Source organism: Triticum aestivum, chromosome 2A (assembly GCF_018294505.1).
Source record: "Triticum aestivum cultivar Chinese Spring chromosome 2A, IWGSC CS RefSeq v2.1, whole genome shotgun sequence".
NCBI classification, from domain to species: Eukaryota; Viridiplantae; Streptophyta; class Magnoliopsida; order Poales; family Poaceae; genus Triticum; species Triticum aestivum.
In genome coordinates this window covers 14,832,349-14,845,481 of record NC_057797.1, presented here as the reverse complement: position 1 = coordinate 14,845,481, position 13,133 = coordinate 14,832,349, and the positions used below count along the sequence as shown (strand labels likewise).

Genomic DNA, 13,133 nt, shown 5'->3' with positions numbered 1-13,133 from the left:
CGTACGCCCCAGATTCGAGAGGATGGATTTGTACTCATAATTACAAAAGTCTACTAGTGCGCTCCCGAGGTCGCTCCCGCGGGCGGCCCGGGAGCGAACCCTAGTCGACGCCAGCGCAGGCCCCTCCGGCCCCTCCTCCCCTCGCCGCCGCCAGGGGACGTCGACGGGCGAAGCCCGCGCGGCTCGGCGGCGGCGGGGCCCTTCCCTCCTCCAGTTCGAGCAGGGGTGGCGCGGGCCGCTCATTCGGGCGGGGACTCGGCGCGGCGCTCGCATGGGTGCGCTTACCGGCGAGGGTTGCCGTGTTCGGGACGGCGTGACGAGGGCGCGCAAGGCGCGGCGCGGACTCGTTCGGTTTCCGGCAGCGTAGATCGGACGCTGGGTTGGGAATCGCGGTGGGGGAGGTTCGGCTCCCTATGGCATGGTGCAAGCGGCGTGTGACAGATCTGATGTTGCGCCTCCGGCGGGTGGCGGCCGCGGGAGTGTCGTCGGCAGGCCCCGAAGCTGCGGCCAGGTGGTTTCTGCCCGACGAGTTTGGGCGGGCTTGAGGTCCCCCCTCCTGCCTCCTGGATCTCCGTCACCATGGTTCTGGTTGCGTCGGCTGCGGGCGGCGGCCTTGGTCCGGGCTCCGGCGTGGTCGGTGGCGCCCGTTCCAAGGCCTCTGTCTACTTCAACCAGGGCTGCCTTCTATGGTCCTGCTTTGGGCGGCCTTTGTCGCCGGAGTTGTACCTGTTTGGCGGCTGGAGGTGGGAGGTGGCTCCGGAGAGATCCGAGACCAATAGGCCACGACGGCGGCGATGCCCGAGGGCGCCGTCCAGGTTGCCTCCTTCCCCTCTTCCTTTCACCCAGCTCGTATGTCGGGCGAAAGCCCAAATCCTTGCCGGATCGAGCGACATCGGCGCTCCGGGCGTCGTCGCCCTCTTGGGGGTGTCGTTCGTGGTGAGCTTGGGATCTCCTCGCGATACAGGCCGTCGGATCTCAGGCCAGATCGCCGTGGGCCGTCCGATCTTGACCCGATCGTCCTGGGCCGTCGGATAAATTTTCAATGGCAACTAATTGTAAATACCTTACCCCCACCAGTGCATTCCGGTCATTTCGCGTCGTGGGGGTATAAAAGGGGCGCTCCATTGGTGGAACCCTAGCCGCCGCCTCCCTCTCACACTCGCGCCTCCCCTGCGTCCAGCTCCTCCCGCCTCGCCGCCTCCTCCTCTCCCCTCCCGCGCGCCTCTCTCCTCCCACCCACATCGCCGCCGCCGCCACCCACCGCCTCGAACCGCGCCGTCGGCGGCCAGATCCGCCGCAACAGAGCCCCCCACCCTCCCCAACGATGATGAGCAGCAGCGGAGGGAGGACGTGGAGCACGACAGCGGCGGCGGAGGGGAGCAGCAGCAGCAGGCCTCGCCGGGGCGCCCCTCGCCTCCTCGTCGCCCGCTGGGGGCGCCTGGTTCAGGGCCGCCCTCGCCTGCCGCGGCTACGTCCTGCTGGCGCTGCTCCTCCTTCTCCTCGTTGGGTACCTCAGCCAGAAAAGGATGCCACCATTCACCATGGAGGACTGCCGCGTCCAGTCTCCCTCACTCCCTCACTTCCTCCCTCCTGCCTCAATACCCTAGCACCCATGACCATGGCGACTCCACTGGAGGTGCAGCAAGCAGGTCAGGTCCCTCCCCCTTCTTCTTTTTCTCCCTCTGGTGTTCCTCCTCTCTACATCTGATGCCTGTGTGCGGTCGTGTGCAGGTACTGTTGTGTGAAGGACAGGAGAAGAGGGTAGAGGAGAGGATTGCTACTGTCTCACCTGCTTCTACGTCTTCTTCTTCTACTACGTCCTATGTAAGCCGACCACTGCTTCCTCTCGTCTCTCTCCTATACTCTGTATGTATCCAGCCGTGCTAATTTTTTTCTATAGTAGGAAGTTCTGTTTGCTACACTTGGGTTACTAGCAAATTTCTCAGTATAGCCATTGTTTTCAGATTGGTATTCATTACACTACTTGTTTGTTTGTTTGTTTGCACATGGATGGTTGCCTCCCTTGTTCTTTGCTCTGAATTGACATGGCCAATTGAATTATTATTGGCTAGGATTATAGATGTGTTGCCAGGAAGTTTTGGGTAATAAACTATGTGAGCTTTAGTTTAATCTGGTCCAAGATATTGCTATAGTGGCACTGCTGTTTGTGTTGAACAGGGCATGGTAACTTAATTTAGCCATATACCGATTTAGGCTTGTGTTACTTTTCCTTGATTTAGCTCTGCTCATTTTTTTAGTTGTATGTTTGTTTTTCTTATATTCTTCTTTTGAGTTCTACATTCATGGAATTAATTTTGTATGCTCAGATGGATATATATATATATATATATATATATATATATATATATATATATATATATATATATATATATATATTCCCCCTGCCTTTTTCTGTTGCATGATCAAAGTTGCATGATTTTAAATTGAAGATGGGACTAAATCTAGCCCCCCCTGCCTTTTTCTGTTGCATGATCAAAGTTGCATGATTTTAAATTGCTTGTGAATTTCTTCCCATTTCCCGTTAATTATAAATAATCAGAACTGTCTCTGGTCAGTACACTGTAGCACAATACCACATGGAGCTATAAATGTCTAGCTTTGAGTTCACTTTAGTTCTGAAAATGCATAATTAGTATATACTCCCTCCGTAAACAAATATAACGAGGACTGCAACATGTAGGTTGGTCAGACCAGGAGGCGTTGCCATCGATTATAGGGTGTCGGACCAACGTCCTCGTGTTCGTGCATCTTCGGCAGAAACGAACCGAGGTGAGTCGCCTCTGGTCCGCCGCACGAAGAGAGCGGTGAGCGCCCTCTCCACTTCCCACATTTACATGTTCATCTGCTCGAGATTCGATTAGATATGTTTGTTTGTTCATTTGCAGGGGGCTAGATCGCAAGGGCAGAGTTGCAGTTCTCCGGGGCCGCGGGAAGAAGAAGATGGGACTCATATACAAGCCTCCCTCTCGTGGTGAACACTCTTCCCTGGAATTGATGGAAGATATGCCTTGCAGCCTTAGAGGATCCATGCATTGTGTGATGTATGGCCTACAGGTATCCCATTTTTCTACATTTATATGTGCCTGCTTTGTTAAGTGCTTACAGTGTTCGTTGTTGCCTGCTGCTTGCAATGAATAGAAATGAATGACCGCAAGTGTAACAATGCCAACTTTGATTGATTTGCATATCTGGATTTTTTTTCCAGGCTACCAATGCAACTGATGTAGTCCTGCGCAACACAAATAATTTAGTGGTGCTTGGATCTAGGAGTGAACTGGTGATCCATTTCATCTCTCCTACCATCTCCCAATTTTTGTGTGCAATTCATACATTGATCTGTGCTTAGTTGGTGTGGAATGAGGTTCACTGATTAGTTGTTATTTTTAAAGACAAAAATATTATATGCCATGCGGATTCCTCTCTGCCAATATTGAACGATGGCAAATACTAGCTTCAAAAAATCCTTTGAATTTCATTTCTATCTCAGTGAACCTAATGTGCTCCCCAACTTTCTGATCAACCAAATGATGTCGTGTGCACTTATTTCTCTCTGAGAGGCATGCATTTTGACCTAATAATGGCTGAACTATATTTGATTTTTATTGTATGTTTCAGGGTCAGGGTTCTGTACTATAGGAGGAAACAAGATGGGGCATGTGTTTTTCAAGGATAAATATTGGAACTGGTGCGTGGGTTCTCTTTTCGTTGATTCTTTTTCTGTTGTTACTATCATGGTTTTGAACATGCATAATCGAGTGTGTTATAGCTGAATGTTCTTGGGCATTAAAAAATGGTCATTGGCATTAATTAATTTCCATTTGAGTATAATGCACCAAGATACACATTATGTTCCTCTGCATTATTGATTTTTTTGCATAAATTGTTTACAATGGTCACTCTATTTGAGATTCTCCTTCTGAACTTTAAAGAGGCTGCATAGTAATATATTCTGCTCCTTTACTTCTCAGATGCCTTGCATTGATCTCTCTGATCTGGTCGGCCTGGCGCGGGAACTGAGCCGCCGTCGATGAATTTATCGCAGCTTGGCTACCTGTTGCTTTGGATCCGGTACGATCCCCATCTCTCTCTCCCTCTCTCTCTCTCTCTCTCTCTCTCTATATCTCTCTATCTCTCTCTCTCTCTCTCTCTCTCTCTCTCTCTCTCTCTCTCTCTATCTATCTCCGAGACTCACCCACACACTCATTCACTCACTCTCTTTGTGCGTGCGTGCAGTTCACACACCTGAACCCAATTACTGAAGTGTGTCGTGTTGGTTTACTTGAATGATACTTGCTCCGTTGTTGTGTTTAGTCATATTGTCCAATCTTAACATATGCTGTGCTCGCCAAGTTCAACGTCTGGTATTCGGTGACAAGTCTGAATGAATATATTAATCTGAGCAAGTATTCAGTCCATGTACTTGCGTTGTTGATATTTGATTTTTATTTTCTCAATTATATGGACGTGTTAGTTCTTTAAAGATCTCTCAGCTATAAAATTGCTCTAGGCTACTTGGGATCCAACAAATACTAGAGCATATATACGCTGAATTCTATCCCTAATTTGAATGTTAGTTTCAGATACTTCTGATTAATTAACCATATGGATGAGATTACTTCTGGTAATAAGTTATTTATTGATTGTTTTGCTTCAAATAGTTTATGATTGATGCTCCATTAGCCTCCTTTTAGACTATGCTCCTCTGATTTATTTGTATGGCATTTGCTGCAGCTTTGAATGCAGGTAGGTTTGTTCATAGGTTTATGCGGCGCATGTACTGGCATAATACTTGTTGAAGCACCTCCCTGGCTTCCTTGCCTTGCTGCTCTAGCACCAGCCTCGCCACCACTGAGGTTTGCTCTAATTTCTATGCCATGGTTTTTTTATGCTTGATTTGCTATGTGGAAAATGCAATGTGATGCTTGCATGATCGGTCGATGCAATCCTAATGTAGAAACCTTGCCTTGCTGCTCTAGCGCCAGCCTCGCTGCCGCTGTAGTTTGCTCTAATTTCTATGCCATGATTTGTTTATGCTTGATTTGCTCTGTGAAAAGTGCAATGTGATGCTTGCATGATTGGTGGATGCAATTCTAATGTAGAAACACATACCTTTTTTGTCATGGGTAGCACATATGTGACACTGTTATCATTAGTCTGCTCTCCGATAGGAATTCTTTGCCTTTGGTTTAGGTAGATCTTATATAATTTTTATTTTCCTGTTAATTGTAATCTTTAGATGGATTTTCCTTTCTAACTGATTGCATTATTTGGTTGTATAGATTCAGTATGAAATGAATACTTTTTTGGGAATTCTCTAATTCATCTATAGAGAGGTGGGATCCATATGGCAGAGATGAAAGCCGGATTCTATTAGACATAACTATGCTTTTTTAATTGGCCATGCGAATGCTTGCTACCAACTTGAATTGACCCACTTCTACATATGAAATTGTAATTTGTTGACACACACTTAAATAAGCATCCACAATCTGTCCTAAAGGTGATTGCCCCATCTGTTTAGTGGTGTAAACAAGTTCAGGTTGCGCAAGCATAGCAGTGAGGGAGGGGTCTGCTTTAGTGTAGTCCGTATGTGGCTTAGCGGTTTTTTAAAATCAAAGGAAATGCTCTGTGCAGACAAATACATATCTAATCTAGGGGGTATACATAATAGCCATAGCTAAAGAATAATGTTTAGATTCAGGCAATATACTACAATCTGCCTTGTGGAGAGGGGCCTATGCTTACTGGGTTTTTTGTACGGTGTTTTTATTGTTTTTTACCTGCAGAAAAGGTTCTCAAATCTTAGTAAGGCCCAAAGAAAGGATCTTTCTTTGTATCTCTTATTTTGGTTATAACCTGCTGTCGAAGGTAGCCTTGGATATGGCTGATTATTTACATAACACATATTTGTTGCCTTGCTTGGGCTGTTGATGATATCCACACCTACGCACGACTTTTTTAATTTCCTGCTACTTTAAGCAGTGGTCGTAAAATGAGTTTATAATGGGGCAGGCACTATAATTACTTCAGAGTTGTTATCTCATTTTCGGTCCTATGCACTTTTCTAAGATGCTGGATCCATTTTCTGCTTCGGCTACGTGCGAGCACCATCTCATGTCCTTGCGCTCTTGAATTACTGATTTCATATTATAAGCCAGTGGACATGTGCACGTCAAGCTTCGTTGACCAGAATCGGTAGTTTAGGCTTTTCCCTAATTTAATGGATTATCACAAATGGTACTGCCGTGTTAGGTTGCCATCTCCATAAATTACATGGTAACAACACATCGCGATCAGTTTGCTGACCAGCCAAGGATATATTTCTGTCATTCTTTATGTCTATTTATTATCGGTATAATGGCTTATGCCTGAGGCTTCTTCTTTTTAGCTATGGCTTCTCTGCTCGTTGTCTCATACTGTATTACAGTTGCTTCATGCAGTTCCTTCCAGCCTTATGTTTTATGCTCTTGGTCCTTGCAGGATACCCATCATGTGTTTAGGATCCCACACATGGCGGTTCTTGACATGCTTCGAGCACACCTTGGGCTATCACCAGCTCAGTACGAGCGTGTTGTTCATGAGGGAGGGTCGATTTGATTGACTAAATCTGTAGCCAGCCAAAACCAAGGTTCAGGTCATTCTTGTACGAACATCTACGTTGCCATCCCAGTAAAAGGGCAGCTTGATTGAATCATGTTTGGTTAAAAGAAGTTTAGAATCTGCATCTCTAACTCTTCATAGATGATCAAGAAACTCATTCTTTGATGATTTTTTATTCACTTGCATGTGTTCCGGCATTATTATTATGAACCTGTGACAAATATCTTTTTATGCTACTGTAGTGGGCATCATGCTAGCTATTATGATGTTGTACTGAAGTGCTAATCATGTGAGTGAATATATATTAGTTGGTTTAAGCATCAGTGAATATTATTTACCCCATAAATCTGCACATAATTTTCTATGCTATGTGGTAGGTTTTTCTAATTGTTGGTCATTTGATCCCGATATGATCTCTTACTTAGGTGCTTGCTGCACCCATATATTTTTAGAGCAGAGGAGATGGTACATCATATAGTTTGGTCACGAGGTTTATTTTTTACCACTGGTATGTAGGTTTTGTGCTAGAATGCATTTCGTACACAACTATTAGCTATGCTTAATTGTGTTTAGCAACTTCCTTGCAGCTCGTGCGTTGCAGAATTTTATAATTAGCAAGAATTTTACCTCTGTGGACTGAATAATTAGCTGACTTGGCACTATATATGTTCATATCTGATTGTGCGATGTGTGAAGATAAGTTGCAGCCCTTAGTATACTTCATTTTTCCCCCCTTCATATTTTCCTATAAATTAACTAGAAGCTTTATATTTTATGAGATGCATGGGGACTTATCGTTGCAGCATGAGTTGCCACCAAATCAGATTAGAATTTTTTTAAGAAGATTCCTATATTTTGAAATAGTTATGCTGATCACATTTCTTAGATGGTTCATGTCTTATTTTGTAATGCACTTCATCGTGTCTCAAGCTTTATGTGCTTAATGGTGAGACGTCTCACATGATCTTAAATATGATCAGCGAAAACCTGAGTACGTGCACGTTTGTCTTGGCTTTTTGGGGTTTGATATTCTTGATGCCGTAAAAGATTGTAATATGTCGCTTCTTCATTTTTTAGGTGCTGGAGATGTATAGAACAGGACGAAGTTTACCCTGAATATGCCATCTATCCCCTTCCTGTAAGTCTTATCATTATCATCATCATCTCAGTAGCAAATGAAGCAAACCCTGCTAATATCCCATAAAGTTGTTGGGATCATGGAGGAATTGGTTTCTCATGGCAGGAAGGCAAAGCTTGGGGGACACATCTCTTGGCAGTGGCTTGCCTATCTCTCGCTTCAAAGATGGAGGAGACATATGTGCAGCTCCCCGTGGACCTACAGGTCAGTGAGTGATGCATCTCATCTCATGACAGACCTCTGCATACATACATGCATCATTGAAAGGGTATTTCTTTCAGTTTCATCTCAATTAATCGACGGTTTTCGCTTGACAGATGGTTGAGGAAAATTCTGCGTTTGAGGGAAGGACAATAAAAAGGATGGAGCTTTTGGTGCTCAGCAGCTTCAAATAGAGGATGCAAGCTATTACTGCTTGCTCATTTATTGACTACTTCCTTTGCAAATTCAATGATCATGACGCACCCTCCATGCTCGCATTCTCCTGCTCGACCGACCTCATCCAGAGCACAGCTAAAGGTATGAGAGTTAAATCAGACCTCCTTTTTAGTATTCTTTGATCAATGTGGTAAATCAAATCTCTTTTTTGGCATTCATCGATCATTGTGTTAAACCAGATCTCCTTTTTAGTATTCATCGATCAATGTGTTAAACCAGATCTCTTTTTTAGTATTCATCGATCAATGTGTATAACTTGGTGGTGATCAATTCTTAAAAGCCTGAATCAATTTTCTGATTTAAGTTTTACATTTTTAGGCCAAAGGAATCTTGCGCATAAAACAAGATAATGACCAAGAAGAGCATGTGAGGGGCCAGCAGGTGTTTATCCCGAGTGATTTCAGTGTTTGTCAAGCCTGATTAAGGTACTTCATTATTCTCTTGCACACAACTGCTAACGCACATGAATCCACCATTTATTCTGTTAATATTACACGATGACCGGGTTTATTGTTAGTTTGAATGCTTCAATGAAGCTTGCCGCCTTGCTTTTTCTCGAGCTTTTGTTTGGTTATGATAAGAACAGAAGAAATACTTTGATACATGATAGATATACATGAGCGCATACTCATGTGAATTTTCTATTAAATTTGTCACCACTTGATTGCAGTTTTGTCAATCACTCTGCAGGCTGTCATGCTTATTCTCGACATGCAATGGATTCTTATGTCTGTTTAGGCCTAACCTCACCAAACTTTGCTACACTTAACATCATGAGGGTGGGAGGGTAAGTAAGTAAATTGGCAGTCTTACTGAGTCTGAATTTGAAGTAGTGTAGTATCCCATCATCCTGTCAGCCAGACATTGAACTCACTGTGGACTCAATCAAAAGAATTTGAATTTCTCATATATTAGTTATTAAAACTATCAGTGGTGTAGTATCCAATCATTCTATAAGCCAAACATTTGAACTGGTCGTGGACTTGGTTAGAAGTATTTGAATTTCTCATATAATCTTTGTGCTTTTTTACTTTTATCTTACTATGTTACGAAAAGGACCAGTAATAACTTATGTGATTTGAAAACACATAAGATCTCATGAGTTAGGATGGACATAACCATGCCCTCTGAAACAGTCACCAAGCTTTAAGTTTATCTCTCTTCATTTTTAAGGATTAGGAGGACCACCTATCACCCACTGTCCAAAACCTTTCATAGGGTGTCAGTGCATGAATTGTTTTCTTGCTATACATACACACACTATATGCATAATTTGGGTAACACGAGATGTCTTTCAACAGATGCGTCCATTGCAACACAAGCAAATCAAGTGACAAGGTGTTTGGAGAAGCTACTCATAGCTAACTACATAGTTTAGTACAATGTATTAAAGCAGTGTAAATAAATAACTTATATGGCTTGCTTTTGGTACATAGTACCGAACCTTGATCTTTAGGTATTTCATGCTACAATTTTTAACAAATGCACCAATGGTCTGTAACGAGATTTGATGTTTTGCATTGGACCATTACTGTTGTAAGTAAATATTATCTTCTGCTTTTTGAGTTATACTACCAGGTGTCAGATTGTTAGACTGAATAAATATATACCATATGTTCGATAGTTAAACATCTCAAGATATCTATTGTATATTACCGGATTAGCTAAAACGGAACCGGATAGGGAGTGGCAGGCCGCAATATTATGCTATTTTTTATATTTGCAATGTCTCGATGACTGTATTACGATTGGATATGACTTGTACCCGGCTATCTAGTAGTAATATAGTATATATGATCGTGAATGGCCACCCCCTATCCATTGTTTGTGGACATGCTCAACATTTGGGGTGTATGTTTTGACGGACAAAGTTGAAGATGCCCTTAGTGTCTCTTAGTGGGTCTTGTTTGTACAACGCCACCTCCTACTTATTTGAAGCTCAAATTTGACCATTTAGAAACTTGTTTCAAATGTCAATACAATAGTATGATTTTTTGCGAACTGGGCCTAGTTAAGATTGTTAGGTTCTTTTTGGGGAAACCATTTCATCAGGGTTTAAGACTTCAAGTTCTAGACTTGACATTGGTGCTTTTATTTTCCTGAATTTATTTTAGCCTTTTTGACAACTCTCGTTCAGTGGGAGGAGACGTTCCCGTCGACTATGAGCCGCATGTAGTGACTTTGTCAATCTCAAGATATTAACCCAGCTCGGTCTTTCCAAGCTGCGCTACGGGTAGAGTGTTCGTGTATGCGTTCATTGGCGTGACTGTATGTGTGCGTAGGTGAACGACTTTGACTGTATTGTGTTAAAAACAATAATTGGGTCTTCCTCTACCGTGATTATTCTTATTCTGATGAGCAAGGAAATAAGTTTGGTATTCCCTTTGGACGCTGCAAAACGCGCTTCATCCGGTTGCTAGCTCGGCAGAGACGCGGTTTCCCCAGTGCAAGAGATTCCCCGGCAGAAGGAAAGAAAAGGTGTAGAAGAGACTGAGGTCAAGTCAACGCCGTTTGCCTCTGTTCTTCTTTTTCCCTGCACGCAACAACGGAAGAGCAGCTCATCAGATTTAGAAAATCCACTCCGTCAGTTTCGTCAAACTTTTAGTTGTCAGTCAATTCTTGCGCAGGTCAGCGCTCGCGCACATCGTCCGCTTCATCACAGCAGTAGCGCACGTACGTCACCTCGCCGCAGCAACCGCACACATCAACGCTGGTCGTGCTGGCGGCTGGCCGATCCACTCGGTCCGGTCTGGCCCGGGCTTTGACGCCGCCGGTCCGGTCCCCAGAAACAGGACCGCTTCCCTGCTCGGTCCAGTCCGGTCCGGACCGCCGGTGGCCGGTCCAAACAAAGGCTCGGTGAGGGACCGGACCAGACCGGACCGTGTCCACCCGTCGTGCTGGCGGGCTGTCAGACGCGTGCTAGCTAGCCAGCCGCGGCGGCCGCTGCTGCTCCGCGTGCTAGCTAGCACTTGCATGCAAGCGTGGGCGCTGCTGACTTGCCGTTGTGCGCCACCAACTTGCCGTCGTGTTTGCGTGCGCTTGCGTGCTCACGCAGCCGTGCGTGCGGGCCGCTGCTCTCGTGCTGGCCGCCGTGCTTGCATGAGCTCGCAGCCGTGTGGGCGGGCTGCCGCGCTCGAGCTGGCCGTCGTGCTCATGCAGCCATGCGTGCAGGCTGCCGCCGCTGCCGGCCACACCGTGCTAGCTAGTCAGCCACTGGCCTCGTGCGTGCTATGTTTTTTTTTTCGAAAAGGGTGGCTCCCGGGCCTCTGCATCAGAGTGATGCATACGGCCATCTTATTAACCAAATAACAAAAAGTGTCAACAAGGTTCCAAAGTCTCCAGCTGAAAAAAAAGGCAGCTCACACAGAGCGAAAAAAGGCTAGATACCATCTCCCAATGGATAGATCCAGTAACCAAATCCTCCCTGGCCTCCATCGGAGTGAGTAGCGACCACAAACGGATCACTGCCGTAGTTCGGAAAATAACCTGCAAAAAATGAATCCGTGATGTTCTGTTAAAAACCAAATCATTTCTGCAATTCCAGATAGTCCACAACAAAGCGCAAACTCCAACCCGAATATGTCTTGCTAAGTCAGGCTCAACCCCATTAAGCCATGTCCCAAATAATGCATTGACAGAAGTCGGTGGAGTAATATTAAAAGCAATATGGACCGTCCGCCAAAGAACTTTGGCCAACGGGCAATCAAGGAATAAATGCTTAATCGTCTCATCCCGATCACAGAAACTACACCTAGTAGGTCCTGTCCAATTATGCTTTATCAAATTGTCCTTTGTTAAAATAACTTGTTTATGGACAAACCACATAAACATTAATTTTTAAAAGAACTTTGATAGCCCAAACATACTTGGAAGTTGGAATAGAGTTTGAATTAATAACATCAATATACATTGATTTAACTGTGAATACTCCAAAACTAGTCAACTTCCAGCGTAATCCATCGGGTTGGTGAGAAAGTTGAACCTCCATCAGTCTCCTAACTAGATGAAGCCATTCTTCCCAACGATTGCCCGCTAGCGACCGTCTAAACTGAATATTAAGGAGGATAGATTGAAATACCGTTGCCACGAACACCTCACGTCGTTGAGCAATCCAATATAAAGACGGATATTGAATGAATGGCTAAAGGTGAGTCGCCAAGCCACGTCGTGCGTGCTATGTGAGGTCGCACACAACGTGCTCGTCGAAATGCCTGAAGAAATGAGGAGCGCAATTAATTTGAGGAGTGTGGTTATTTGACACAAAATATGAGAGGCAAAACGGTCACTGTCCGAGCGTGTCCGTTGGCGTTTGGGAGGCCAAATTTGCTATGCCCGGCTGTAGATACTCTAAAATTGGGTCTCTTATTGGGTCTTATTTGTACAACGCCACCTCCTACTTATTTGAAGCTCGAATTTGACCACTTAGAAACTTGTTTCAAATGTCAATACAATAGTATGATTTTTTGCGAACTGAGCCTAGTTAAAGATTTTTAGGTTCTTTGTGGGGAAACCATCCCACCAAGCTTTCCGACGATTTTCGTTCAGTGAGAGGAGACGCTTCCGTCGACTACGAGGCGTATGTGGTGACTTCATCAACCTCAAGATATTATAATTAAGCCAGCTTGGTCATTCCAAACTGCTCTACCGATAGAGTGTTCGTGTATGCGTTCATTGGCTTGACTGTATGTGTGCGTACATGAACGACTTTGATTGGACTGCGTTAAGAAAACAAATAATTGGGTCTCCCGTGCCGTGAGTATTCTGATGAGCAAGGAAACAAGTTTGGTCTTCCCTTTGGACGCTGCAAAGACGCGCTTCATCCGGTGCATGGCTAGGCAGAGACGCGGTTTCCCCAGCACAAGAGATTTCCCGGCAGAAGGAAAGAAAAAGTGTAAAAGAGACTGAGGTCAAGTCAACGTCGTTGGCCTCCGTTGTT

The 13,133-nt window shown here is 44.7% G+C and overlaps 1 long non-coding RNA gene across 1 annotated transcript; it reads left to right on the top strand.

The window, feature by feature from the left end:
- The first annotated feature begins 3,209 nt into the window (after window positions 1–3,209).
- LOC123184277 (uncharacterized) lies at window positions 3,210–4,875 on the top strand. Its single transcript, XR_006492943.1, has 4 exons — window positions 3,210–3,298; window positions 3,637–3,706; window positions 3,990–4,089; window positions 4,753–4,875. It is a non-coding gene; the product is annotated as an uncharacterized lncRNA (long non-coding RNA).
- The last annotated feature ends 8,258 nt before the right edge of the window (window positions 4,876–13,133 follow it).